This window comes from Hermetia illucens, chromosome 1, assembly GCF_905115235.1.
Source record: "Hermetia illucens chromosome 1, iHerIll2.2.curated.20191125, whole genome shotgun sequence".
Lineage (NCBI taxonomy): Eukaryota > Metazoa > Arthropoda > Insecta > Diptera > Stratiomyidae > Hermetia > Hermetia illucens.
The window spans coordinates 37,584,219-37,598,796 of record NC_051849.1 but is presented as its reverse complement, the minus strand read 5'-3'; the positions used below and the strand labels follow the sequence as shown (position 1 = coordinate 37,598,796).

Here is a 14,578-nt window from a genome sequence, read left to right as displayed (position 1 = left end):
TGTTTTGGTCCAGAGAGCCAAGGCGCAGTGAAAACCGGATTGACGATTTTCGGCTTAAAAGGATGAAGTCTGTGTAAATACCTAAGTAAGGAGTAATTAATTATGAAATCGATTTTTTAAGTGTTCCTAACCATAATAGAGACGAGTGAGACTTTGTAGACAAACCGAGGTGGTTTCTTTTTCTCCAGCAAGTGCTTCTGTTTAGAGAATCTGCTTCTAAGGCCAAGCTCGGCACTCAGAAGTTGAAAGGCCTTCGATAGTCGTGTAACATGTTTTTCCCATATCTAATCGCTTCTTCCATCGAGTTTTTTTTAGCGTTTGTACTTTATGGCAAACAAGAAGCTTTCTACGAACCCCTGCTCCGCTTCCACTCTATCTTTTCGACGCCACAAATGGTTTGACTCTAGCACTAGATGCATAACAATTACTCATCCAATCCAAACTTTTGAGACAAATTGAGCCGCGTTGGTTCCGCTCTTCCTAAGCCCAAAAGATACCACCTTCCCCGTAATGATACTTTATCGCTTAATTTGTTCCACATGAACAGCTCTCATTTCGCTCGTATCATGCCAACCACTGACTTATGCACTCAATTACGAAATAGGCGAAGCCTCACTTAATTCACGCTTTTAGATGCAGTTGCAAATATAGAATCCTCACGCGGCTAAGGTCGTAAAAAATCGTTTACCTTCCGTTATATTAAATGATGATAGGCGCGCTTCATTTGCTGCCTTCCAATGCACGACCTTCCTGTTAGGTAATGCCAACAGCGTGATGTAGTAAGTCGCGTATCCATATGCAAAATGCTAATTGGGATTGTCACCAGCCACCGTTGTAATTAGCATTTACAAGAATGTTCACAGGTTTTTATTGATTGCACAGCAGCGGCTAATAGTCGAGATAATTATGGAACTAGTTTTAGATCTCCCGGAATTGGACATCGTTTTGCCTGATATTAGCCAATGGGATTAAGTAATTGAAGTGGAAATAAAATGGTTTATCAGTAACGGTACCACCTCGTATGAATTTGTGCAATATGGGAAGCATTATAAACGAAGTTTAATTGCAAAACTGCTTTCGGTATAACGTAGCCATAAAGTACAACAATTACAACAAAAGTATAGATGGCAAGCAACTAATAATGAAATGGGAAGACGCCAACTTGAAACAGTGCAGGTGGACAGGATTCATTCATAGGCAATCTTAAATAAAAGTCATAATCAGGCAGGTTGTCGAGGATTGTCCCTGGTTCCATCCTAACCAATGACAAATGTCTCAAGTGTACACTATTGTACAGCTTAATGGCAGCTAAGAAAATAAACACCTTGTTCTAATCATTCAGGCCACATATTACATTGTGGAGACACAGCGGAGACGTTAAACACCCACTGCATCCATTTTGCTACGAATATTTTGAGGTTGAATAATTAATCGATGGCGTTCCCACCCCCCACGCTCTTCGCGTCAAAATGAGCTTCAACTCTCTAAGGACTTCCCAGACGCTTGCATCCTTTCAGAGCCAAGATCGATGAAAAAAGAAACAGATTTCGTCTGCGTAGTCGAGTTGTTTGAGGAAAGATGCCATGGTTCATTAAAGCCCTCCACGTCCTCCGGACAAGGCAAAATAAAGAACGTCGCCGACAACACGAAGAAATATTATCGATGAGAAGATGCAACTATGAAAGACTCCGTTTTGGAGCATCGATGAATAACTCTGCTGGAAGTCCGTCAAGTCCAGCGGCTTTATTGATGCCGAGAAGATTTCTTCTGTTGGAAGGAGCAGTTCCTACCCCCAAGAGGTGGAACCTCACATGTGGTATGGTTAAGAGTTGTGGTGAAATGTTCCTTCCACCTCTTCAGCTCATCGTCAATGTGGATGACAAGTCGGCCGTTAACGTCCTTCACCGGTCCATCGAAAGATTTGCGACCTCATGCAAATTCTTTCGTGATGTGGTATACACTTCAGAAACCATCGCGTAATTACAAATTCCTTTTTATCACAGCGCACACTACGTAAACTTCCAGGAATAACAATTTCGTAAATTTGCGTAACACTTGATGGAAGAAAATTTGTAGATGGTGATTGAATGCTCATCGACATTCTCAGGCGAGCTACTCAGTGCATCCGCCCTTTGAACAGTAAGATAGTTCTCCCCGTTTCGGCAGCTGCATCATATGAGCAATCGATGCTGAACCTGGGGGGTGTAGCTCTCCAACCGTCTGAGGTCTGAGGAGGCCGGGGAGCCGCATATGTAATGCAGGACCGTCTCTTCATCATATGCATATGCACATAGCCGAAACCACCACCCCGATCTTTTCCACATTGTAGTTTAAGGAGCAGTGTCCCATTAAAAGCCCTACTAGAGTTTCCGTGTCTTACTTCTTAAGGGAGAACAAAAATGCTGCTCTAGCGGCCCCAGGTTCATTCATAAGGATTTTCGCTTGCCGGCAAGAGTTCAAATTTCTCCACTGGGCTGCATGAATCCTTGCAATTTCACCCTTCAGGGTAAACTTGACAGTGGATGGCCGGATGCCAAAAGCTGGCTCTGGTCCCATCATTGTGGATCCAGACCTTTGGCGAGCCAGTCTACCAGCCTCCTCATTGCCAGCGATGTTTGAGTGCCCTGGCTCCCACATCAGAAATGTTTCGTTGAGTCGGCCAAGTTTTAGCAGGACCCGTTGATAACTCCACACCGACTGGCTTGATATGTCGTTGTTGATTTGTGCTGATAATGCTGCCTGACATCCTGCTGCCAATGAAATGGCATATAGCTCCACCTGGACCAGTCATCATATTTCCGAGGGGCGCGCCAGTTCAATAATCGAATTATCGTAGAACAACTCTGTCCTTGATCAGTCTTCCGTAACTGACCCGTCGGTTCAGATAATTAAGTCTATATTCTGAAAAGACTCGTGGCCATTTATCGACCATTCTTCTCTTTTTTTGGTGATTACGACAGTGTATGTCTTTTCAAAGACGAATCTAGAAACCATATCATCGGACGGCAGCTACTGGATGCTTGTCAAGGAATTTTCAGATGAACGCAGGACCAAATAATGGGCCACGTTTCTACGCTCCAATGGTATCGAGCCTACATGCGCAGTTGGCTCCTTTCCGTTTCAATTCCAAATTGATAGAGGAAGAGGGGGAGGGTATAGATTTAGGATAGCTAGGCGTAGTACTTATTGGTCCAGTAATATTTAGGCAATGGAGCCCCTGAATCAGAGTTAGCAACTTCCTCCGCCACCACACGATGCTTGCACACATCTAAATGGGTTTTACTATGGATGTATGCATGCAATGAATCTGTTGCGGCGAAATTCTCCAGGTCTTACCTATCGCAGCCCTACAACACTAAAGCAATCTGCAGAATTTCTGATATTGTTCCTGCATATGATGGTTCCACGTTAGATTGGAGTCGAAGTGTACTCCTAAATATTTGACTGTTTGTATCAGCTGAATTTTCATCCCTGCTAAGTTGGGTAGCGTATAGGTGCCCCACCTAACGTTCCTAGTGAATATAACTACTCCAGTCTACCTAACGTTCACCGTCAATCCATTGCGCGGGCCCCAACTGTAGATTTCATGCAGAGTTGCACTCAAGCGGTCACACACTACGTTTGCAAACTTGCCGGTAATTATTGAGGCTAGATCGTCCGCAAATGCATGTGCGGAAACTTTTGGACTTCTAAGATCCATAGCAATGTGTCGATTTCAGGATCCATAACAAAGGGGAGAGAACCTTCCCTGTGGACAGCTCCTAAGATATCTTGCTTCAATTGACTTCTGGCCGACCAACATGTGGATTTTTCGTCACTCCAGCATGTGAAAGATCGTACTGATTAACAGCCGTTCAATTCTATGCTGTCACAAATTGCCACGAAAGAGGCATAATTGAAGGCACCCTCGATCCCATGAATGCGGCCAAGACGTATCCAAAACGTATTTTTTTTCGAACATGGCCTTTTTAATTTTTGCCCTGAGCTCAGCATTCCGCCTCCGTGGGTTCTCCTCTCTGGTAGATGTGTTTAGCCAATCTTATGCTCTTCTTTAGAGCTTTCGGCGCCTCTTTATACTAAATCCAGCCAGCGGCTGAATCTAACCTTAGAGCTCGGCTGAGGAGCACGCTTGTCATGCTCCTTTGTTTCGCCAAATCCGAGTTCCACCATGGCATCTGAGTGTGAATCTTTCGTCGAAAGCCTCTCCTATTCTAATTGTATCATCTGGACTATCTTTTCAATTCACCAATTGATTTGAGGCGCCTCCCAGGGGCGCGACTCGGGCGCCCAGTTCTATTTTATACATCGCCGAATTTTTTTTCAGCGGATTTCGAAATAGAGTAGAATCAATGCGCTTGTGGTCCAAGAGTGTGATATCTTTTGATACTCTCCGACCAGACCCGCGATATCAGGGGATGCCAGTGTGATGTCGATGACGTGCAGTGCGTTAATCCTTACTATTATTATTATATTTTAGGTAAACCTTAAATAAAAGTCACAGTGAGGCTGTCGAGTGAGGTTGTCGGTGAAAGTCACTGGCTACATCCTGAACAATAACAAATGCCTCCATGTTCTTAGAAAACATAAGCAGATATGAATAGAAGCATCTAATTCCAATTATTCAGGTCTCATATTACATATTTGGTTGCCATTTACCTCTTCGCGTCAACCCCAGGACTTCTCGAGACCCTGGCAAGCACGCCAAGTTCCCTTGGGGCGCCCCACTCGTTGGCCATCTTGGAAGAGTGGATTACATTGCATGCCTTGCCCGCAAAGCAATTGCCGCTGCTCCTCCTTAATGTGTGACCTATCCACTGCCACTTCCCTTTCCGATCACATAGCATACGAGTACCAAGCCTGTGCGCAGACCAAGTTTTTCATTTGAGATAGTATCGTTTCGGCGTACTCCGATGATACGACGCATATAGGTATTAACGAAAGCTTTGAGCTTTTCGGTAACTTTGGAGTTCCCTTTCCATGCGCTCGTCCCATATAGCAACCCAGAAAGAACACTAGGGCAGAGCAGTCGCAACTTGGTCTTGGTGTTGGCGAGGGCGAATCTAGCCCTCTTAATGGGTAGGGCACTATCCAGTTCGATGCTACCGTCTGCAGAAATCCGGCTTCCTATATATCCAAATTGATCAATGTCTTCGGTGATTTGTCCATTAATGCACGTAGGGAGAGTACAATCACCCATCAAACTGAGAACTTTGGTTTTGTTCGTGTTTATCTTGAGTTCAACTCTACTCAGTCCCCTTTCCAAATGCAGAGCGATTTAGCTAAGGTCCATGACGCATCGAGAGAGTAAACAGATATCATCAGCATAGTCTAGGTATTTGAGGAAAGATGTCATCGTCCATTGAATTCCTTCACGTCCTCCAGGCAAAGCAAGATGAAGAACGTCCCCGATAACAAGAAGAAATCGGTGATTGAATGGAACCCTCCTGCCTTTTTGAACCTCAAATTCCGCCAAAATTTTACCTCGACATTTTGTGCCATCATATGTCATCATCATCATCAACAGCGCAACAACCGGTATCCGGTCTAGGCCTGCCTTAATAAGGGACTCCACACATCCCGGTTTTGCGCCGAGGTCCACCAATTCGATATCCCTCAAAGCTGTCTGGTGTACTGAACTACGCCATCGCTCCATCTTAGGCAGGGTCTGCTTCGTCTTCTTTTTCTACCATAGATATTGCCCTTATAGACTTTCCCACCTGGATCATCCTCATCCATACGGATTAAGTGACCCGCCCATCGCAACCTATTAAGTTCGATTTTATCCACAACCTGACGGTAGTGGTATAGCTCAACAATTTTTTGTGACAGAGGCTCCGGAATCGTCCATCCTCATGTAGGGAGCCAAAAATTCTCCCGAGGATTCTTCTCTCGAACGCGGCCAAGAGTTCACAATTCTTCTTGCTAAGAACCCAAGTCTCCGAGGAATACATGAGGACTGGCAAGATCATTGTCTTGTACAGTAAGAGCTTTGACCCTATGGTGAGACGTTTCGAGCGGAACAGTTTTTGTAAGCTGAAATAGGCTCTGTTGGCTAACAACAACCGTGCGCGGATTTCATCATCGTAGCTGTTATCGGTTGTGATTTTCGAGCCTAGATAGGAGAAATTATTAACGGTCTCAAAGTTGTAGCCTCCTATCTTTATTCTTTCCGTTTGACCAGTGTGATTTGATGTTGTTGGTTGGTTGGTTTTTGGTGCTGACGTTGCCACCATATATTTTGTTTTGCCTTCATATGTCGCTACATGATAATAGCCATTAGTTTTTCCGAAACACCTCCAGATACACTCCCTGTTCACGCTATCGAAAGCTTTCTCGAAGTCGATGAATAGCAGGTGAAGCGAAGACCTGAACTGTGCGCACTTATCCAAAATGATCCGTAAGGTGTTGATGTTGTCAATGCAGAAGGATGCGGAACGAAAACCAGCTTGCTTTGTCCATCAAGCTTTCGAGATATTCTTTGATGCGTCCCTGTGTTATTTTAGGTAGTATCTTTGTGACGGCTGAGAGAACGCTGATACCCTTCCCACTGTCACAGTCAAAACGGGTGTTCTTTGGAATTTTAACGGTCATCTCCTTCTTCCACTCTCTGGGAAAGGTATCGCCCTCCAGAGATTTCTGTACGAGTGGAAGCAACAGATTTGTAATAACTGCAAGTGCAGGGATAAACACCTCTGCGAAGGGACTGTCCGTTTGACAGCATTAATGGCCGAAATGATTTCTGTTCTGCTTGGAGGAACAGTCCGTATCTGCATCTTACGATAATTAGCCGCAGGAGGAGGAACCTTACGGGATGTGATACGGGTAAAAGCCATGGTAAAGTATCTTTTCCACCTCTTCAGTCGAAGTCGAACGTTGACGTCCTTTACAGGACCATCGAAAGATTTGCGACTACATGCAAGCTCTTTTGCGATGCGGTATACGTTTATGAAATTATTGAGATTTGCGGCATCTTCCGCTTCCCTGATCAGCGCAAGAACAAATTCTCCCATGTCACGGTGTACACTACGCTCAATTTCTCAGGATTTCACTCAGTACTGTAGTTTGAACACCCCCCTTCAACTCTTTCCGTTCATCAATCCGCTTCCATGATTCCCCTGTCAGCCAGATGATTGCTCGTACGACGTCGGTCAGTTGAAACCCAACTGACCTTATGGCACGGTCTGTACTCGAGTAATGTGGCGATGGAAGTTGCAAAAATCCACGAACCTCTTATCATTGCCGTTGCGGTCGCCAAGCCCGTGTTTCCCACGGCACTCTGATCACCCATCATGGTCAAAATATTACCTTTAGCAAGCCTTCTTTGACCTGCATTTAATCGCTCGTAAAAAGCATCCTTCTCCACTATATCGGAAGTCTCCGTTGATGCGTAGCATTGTACAATTGTGATGCTCTTTAACTTGTACCGGAATCTTGCAGTTAGAGGTCTGGCAGAAATCGGTTTCCAAGTCAAGCGAGGACACCATGTAGCCGTCAGAAACAACCCAACAAGGATGCACGTCTGCTACCACTCGGCATTCCACAATACAAAAGCACAATGCTATAAGCGCGAGAAGAGAAATACTCTCGAGAGTCCCATCACCTTACCTCGCTTAGGCCCAGAATGTCCAGCTTACGTCGTTGAAATTACTGTTCAAGTTCGAGAAAACGAGTATTCTCAGGATCCTCGCTACCATTGTCGAGGAGCATACGTACTTTCCAAAAAACCATAGTCCCTTTTCGATAACCAAAAGTCTTTGGCTTGAGGCCAGTCCCTATCCGAAGCGTTATTGACATTTCGATAGCAATCAGGTTTCAAAGTTTTGGAGGTTGCTAGCCCACAAATTGCAATCCCTTTTAGTCGCCTCTCACGACAAAGCAAGGGAGAAGTATTGAGCAAGATGGTGCTAAGTAATTGAGGCTTTAGCTAAGTGAGAGGCTTTGAAATATTTGGTGCGCATCGTCATAGAATTTCTCCTAGAATGGTTGTTGTGCTAGGATTCGGTCGATGGACCTGAAAAGTATGGAACAATGGACATACCTAATGGCATCCCCGGAGGTCTTTCTGGAATTAACCCCTCTCCATTTGCACATACAGACACAAGCAAGGAGGGCAATGTTCAGGATGGTCGAGAGAATCAGTGAGGTGGGGAGCTGCCTAAACCGAAGGAAAATTAATATTCTTTCTAAGCGGTACCCCGAATTATTGGCACCAAGGGATAACATTACAACTAGGCTACACTTTGATAAGAAGTTTGAAACACGTTGGAGCAACAAAGCACACTGAGAGAGCGTGGCTGTGATATACGACTTCAACTGGTACACTGACGGATCCCCCACAGAAAAAGCAGGTGCCGGGGTCATTGGTCCAAGGAAATATATGCCATAGATAGATGTTCTCCATTAATTTCCAAAGGAACTACAGCGAGCAGAACATTGCTATTTCGACTGACAACCAAGCGACGATCAAGGCACTTGGGTCCAACCAGGTGAACTTTAAACTGATATGGGAATACGCTCGGCTCGCCCAATAATGTCTGGAATACTCTGGGTTACCCATGTTGGGTTGAAAGGCAATGGGGTAGCAGACGAACTGGCCAGAAAGGGAGCAAGGATGCCTCTATACGAGCCAGAACTTCTCTGTGGAATTGGAGCCAAGTTCGTGGTTATGAATAGGAACAGTTGACGGAACTACACTGGGCGAACCTACTAGGAATGGACCAGTCCAGGGTGCTTACGGTGGGGACACAAAACCAAGCGCACAAAGGACTGTTTAAACCTGACCAAGAAGAACCTACGAGGAGAATACTTGCAAAGTTGAAATACTTGAAGGTAGGAACTGTATTAAAATCCCTGACGGCTATAGGTTTGCTTGACATACTATAGTTAATAGATACATTATAGTCAGTAAAAGGGGCACAATAGTTCTTCAAGGAAGTTCCCTTAACAACGGATGATCTGTGAAATTTTTGTTTAAGGATTCTATGATCCTTAGTTCGAATCTGGCCTAAGCTTAGGCGAAACTAGATTAGCTTATTTTGGAAAACTTGAGTGCTAAGCCCAAAAAGAAGGGATCACTTTGGTTACGCTGCTCTTACAATAGAGGTGAGGCAGCTTTGATGAATTGCCTCCGCTCTGAAAGGAACTGTAAGTTATCACCGCCTTTCCTGTTAGAAGCCCACTGAAAATATCTCCAATAATTTCCGCGTTTTAACTTGACCCCTGCTCAGGCGGATGGAGTTATTTAACTGTTGAAACAACAGATTAATGACGGTGAAAGGAAGTTTCCACGTCCCAAAAGGAAAAAACAATAAAAGGCGGGCTTTTAGGTTAGAGATTAGGCAAAATTCTAGCAATGCCTCCCCAAAAAAGCAATATTACCTTTGAACTCAGAAAACAACCTCGGATTGGACGGATTAAACAGTAGCGATTTCGGCACAGGTCCTTTATTGAACGAGTTCATTGTGAAAACTTCTCCAAGAGTGTCCCATGAAAACAATAAAATGCTCGCATTCTACGAAACGAGATAGCTCGAGAATAAAGTTAATGATTACCAATCTGAAACTATCGTCACTAGAAGCAAAGAATAAGGAAGCAGAGCAGATGATGTCATCTATTTCCTAATAAATGAATCTACCTAATATGTACCAAGAAAAAGTCCTTTAATATCTGCCCTGTGAGGTGGGGCTTAAGAATACACGTCTTCCTTATAAGTAAGACGGTGGGAGTCTGGGGAGTAGTCTCTCCCCTTTTGCGGCAAGGTGCTTTTGTACTCTGGAAAGCGAAGTGGTAGCAGACGATTCTGGTTCAAATTCAGGAGCATCACAATTGTACAATACTATGCACCAACGAGACTTCCGATATAGTGGAGAAGGATGCTTTCTACGAGCAATGACATGTAGTTCAGGGGAGGCTTCCAATCTTATCCGAGACGTTGATGGCATTTCGGTTGCTAGTCCACAAATTTCGATAACTTTTAGTCGCCTTTCACGACAAGCAAGGAAGAAGCAGCAAAATGGTGCTAAGTCATTGAGGTTATTTAGTGCGCATCGCCATAGAAGTTGTGCTACGATTCGGACGATGGACCTGAAAAGCGTGGAACAAACTGTGGGATTGGTCCTCGGTTGTCTCCTGTGGATAATGATATCCGGCAGACTGTTAACGCTACAGCTACCCGAAGGAGTGACCATTATTGGCTTCACAGATGATATCGGAGTGATTATTGTAGCACAAGATATTAAAGAGATTGAGATTGCGGGGCATAAAACCGAGGCAGTTCCAATCATCAAACGAAGGAAGAAAAGATCGATAAAAATTAGGATTGATAAATAAACCATACATTGGCAATGAAAGCTCAATTACCTAGGAATCATGGTTGAGAAAAACCTAAACTTCAAGCCACATCTTGAAGGCTTAGTAACGAAAGCATCTGAGGTTACTATATTGTTGGCGAAAATGTTACCGAATGTACATAGGCAACCCAAAGCAAACCCATCGGCTCGTTATTTCGAGAGTTGTTAGCTCGACTCTGCTTTATGCAGCTCCTGTCTGAGCCTCTGCATTCTTCGTTGTGAACCTCTTCATACTTGATCGGATTTTCGAACTCTATTCTTTCTTCAACTAAGGATTCTTCAAAGATATTATAAGTTTTCCAAATCGCATTTCTGATAACAACAACTAACACAAACTTCATAAGTTCTTTCCTGCTTCCATCTCATAGATACTTCCTCAAGCGTAATCGGATACCCTTTCCTATGTATTTATGAGGCCAATGCAAAATTACAGTCACATAAGATGACCCCATTGGCTCACTATAATTTTTGGGTCAATGCAAATCGCGCAGACCTCCAGGAAGACATCGTGCGCAGACCGAAGTTCCTCATCAAAGCCAAATCGAGTTAGTCTTTAAATTCCATACTATCGCGAGCGTTAATTTGCATACTATTTCCATCTCGCGCTGCCGTCCTAGAGTATCTTAACAACAATTCGCCAAGATGCGATGATTCCACTATTATCTTCCGGTCTGCACGAGTGCGCTACACATGTGGAACGTGTGTGTCTGAAGCTGGTCTGAATGCTAGATTAGCTTTCTTGCCGTGCATCTTGCGATCTTGCTCGAGTATTTGATAGACGAATCTTCTGCTTTTTCCACTTCCTCTTTGCCTCCATGCGGCTACCACTATTGAGTTCATGTCCATAGATTATCTCGTTCACGAAAATCCCTCCATTTCTCTGTCTTCTTTTCGTATCTATTAGCTTTTGAGGCATAGCTTTTTCACTATCTTCTTCAAATTAGACTCGCGAGAGAGACTTGCCTGTCTTGGGCAGTGGTTTGGGGCTTCGGCGCATCGTACACCTTTTAACGCTCTGGGAGCTCTGAAATCTTCGACAGAGTATCTTCTTCATATCGCTTCCAAAAGATCGCGGCTGGTTAGGATGGATGGACTCGGCATGATAGGAAAAAGTTTTTAACAGTTTGCACTATTGCATTTAGTTCTTCGACGGCGACCTTGATGGACGCGTGGTTTGGTGTGTCGGTTCGCGGCCACTAGAAGAATTGTTGTTACGATAGTGTGACTTAAGAATATATCTTTAACGTTCTTAGCAGTATCTAAAGTGTTTAAAAGATATTTGTGGCAACTGAGGGTGGTTCATATACACTGAAGGACCTTAAATTATAGAAAAAATCAGATACTGTTCGCGATATCTTCAATTTTTTTTTTCAAAAATGCAACCGATTACTAAAGATATAGCGTTCGTTACATAGGCAATATATTGCCCCAATATTTCGACAAGGCGTCATCAAGGATACTCGTGTCTTATACTGACAGTGCTAAGTGCTATGTGAATCCGTGTCCGTCTGCATCTTTTCCACCTTTTCGACTATCTTCTAAGAAACATCTTCATCTTAAAGTGTTTACGGTGAATCTTAAGTGGCTTATTTGCAAACACAGTTTCACTAACTATCGGACTTTCAATTATCGCGATCTTTTGAATTTCAATTCAATATTAGCCACTGCCGGGTGTTCAGATATCTTCGCTTCCATATCTAACTCCATATGTCCATATCGAGATATAATTATTTGGAAATGTAGGCCAGACCAGGTGAATCAAATATTTTTTTTTTGCGATTTTTTCAAAATTGTAATTAAACCGTTAACTGGTGTAGAAAAAAATCGCCTATTATGTGGAAGCATTATTCGCTGTGTTCGGATTGTGTGTGTGAATCGTATTCCTGCTGCCGAAATCGGTATTGATTGTGGAGTGATTAACGCTAAACAGTTGCCGTTCTTTATAATAAAGCAGAGATAATCGTATCGAATCGGAAAGGTAATGTGTATTTTGGAAGTATCTTCATATTGTGGCTTTCTAATTGTTCTGTACAGTATGAGATAGAGATGTACTGTTAGAATTGGGGGGAAAATTGGATTTGAAAAACTTATAATGGCGATGAGGTATTTATTGAGATTATTCTTTTTTTAATTCAAAATGCAGCGGCTTACATGATTAGCCGGGTCGTGGAAACCATGTAGATTGGTATTGCATAAACGAACATACATACGTTAGGAAACTCACCCTTTAGGAATTATCTATTTATTACACACATGTGACAGAAATAATAGATACATGAGTTTCTTTCAGTTAACATTGCAGAAAATTCTTCTAAAATATCCAAAAAAAACTTTAATATTCAAAGTGGTAAAGTGAGGAGATGCTATTATATCTTTTAATGTCTTTTTAAGGTTTTGTTTGCCTTGGTTGCTGTAATCCTACATGCAATCTGAAGTTTAACCTCTGGTGTATCATTACGCCTTAAGTCCAACCTTGGGATGTCTGTCTGTCTGTCTGTCACACGCATTCTTCTCAAGAACGGGTATACCGATTGACACGAAGTTTGGTGAGAAGGTGGGAACGCCCAGATATGCAGTGAGTGATATCCTTTTACGTTGAGATTTAGGAGTGGTCCCCATACATGCAAATGTGGGGTGTAAAATTCTTTTTCACCAAATATAGTCATGTTGGGTATCAAATGAAAGGTCTCGATCAGTGCTTTTCGAAGCCGGTCCTAGTTTTAATATGTGTTAGAAAGGCGAGCAGTGAGAGGGGTGGAAGGTGATGATTTCTTTAACGGACCCATTCTCAGAAACTACCCACCAGAAAAATTTATATGGTGTCTAGGTCTCAAAATACTCTCAATATCGATATCTGCTCAAATTAAGTTAATAATATATGTGTATACCATATTTTTGGGAAAATTGAATAAAAACCCCCAGTTCATCCCAGAGTTATAAAAGTAATAGGAAACATGTTATCTCCAAGTTTGATCAAAATCATTCTATTACTAACAAAGTTACAGTAGCTCAAAGTTGACTTTACTCAGTAAATTTACTGCAACTAAATATCAGTATCACACTGATGTGTGTAGTCTGAAGTTCATATTCATAATGGGGTACGTACAAATGGGACAGTTCTGCACTCAAATATACTCACAGAATAAGCAAAATACCTGAAGCGCCGAGCTTTCGGTTTCCCGACTTGTTTTGTCTTTGCTAGTAACCATCCTGGTCCTTGTTTTGATTGCCTTTTCTTACTTTATTTGCCGTGTTACGAATTAAGGACAGGCAGGTTTCGACTGGAACTCGGTTCCAAGCTTTTTTCACATATGTATTTCCATAATTGACGCAGATTTGTCTAGCCAGATTTCAGCCCACAACTTTCAGTCTCAAAATTATTTAACTCCAAAATTTGTTTGACCAACTGCGAATTTTGCGTCATTATCCTGCTAAAAGACCCTTCATCATGTCATGCTTTCTTTACAATATGAAAGTAAATTTATTACCTTCGCAGAAAATAGGACTTATACCAATCCAAGAGAAGTATTCCACTCCCTTCTCCTCGTGTTGCACTTTTTTTGTAAAATTGTGAAATTCTTTGCTTTTGCATGCATCCTCTCCAATTAAATCGATCCAAGGACCGCGTCCTCCAGTTAGAAAATCTTAGAATTGATCTGCAACCTGCGTCATCTGTGTTCTCTCGACGTTTCCTTGGTTTCCCTTTTGGGCGGCTACCATCAGCTCTACCTTTCAGCACACGTTTCGGGATCCTTCCCTCGTGCATTCGTTCGATGTGACCGGATTTTGACTAGTGCAGATGCTGTATCTAATTCGCCAGGCATTTTCTTCCTTTAAGGTTACGAAAACCTTTCGGGGGACTTTTTTCTCGAAGATGTTATTCTGTTTTTCCGACATTTGGGTCAAGGTCAAGGTTTCGTACCCATACAGTAGCCCCGGACGAATTAATATCGATCTCACTATTGAGAGAACCGCATAAAATGCTTTATGAGCAGTAATAATTCGCCTCTGGATTTAGTGTTTTTCATTTCCATCCTGCAAGAGTAGGGCTCCTAGGTAGACGAATTTGTCAACCTGTTCGAAATGCTGCTCGCCCATTGCAATATTCTGCATACTAGCAGTCGTCTTTCGAGTTTGGGTCATGTACTTCGTTTTGAATTTATTTACCCTGAGCCCCACATCAGTTCCTGCTGACTCGAACTGCTCGAACGCTTCTTTCGAACGAAGCA

At 43.0% G+C, this 14,578-nt stretch overlaps 1 protein-coding gene across 1 annotated transcript in view; it reads left to right on the top strand.

Moving 5' to 3' along the window:
- Nucleotides 1-11,814: 11,814 nt before the first annotated feature.
- LOC119647077 overlaps nucleotides 11,815-14,578 on the top strand; it is a 160,654-nt gene continuing 157,890 nt past the window's right edge. Inside the window, exon 1 of the mRNA XM_038047834.1 lies at nucleotides 11,815-12,327. The gene's annotated coding sequence lies outside the window, so the exon portion shown is untranslated. The remainder of the gene's footprint in view (nucleotides 12,328-14,578) is intronic.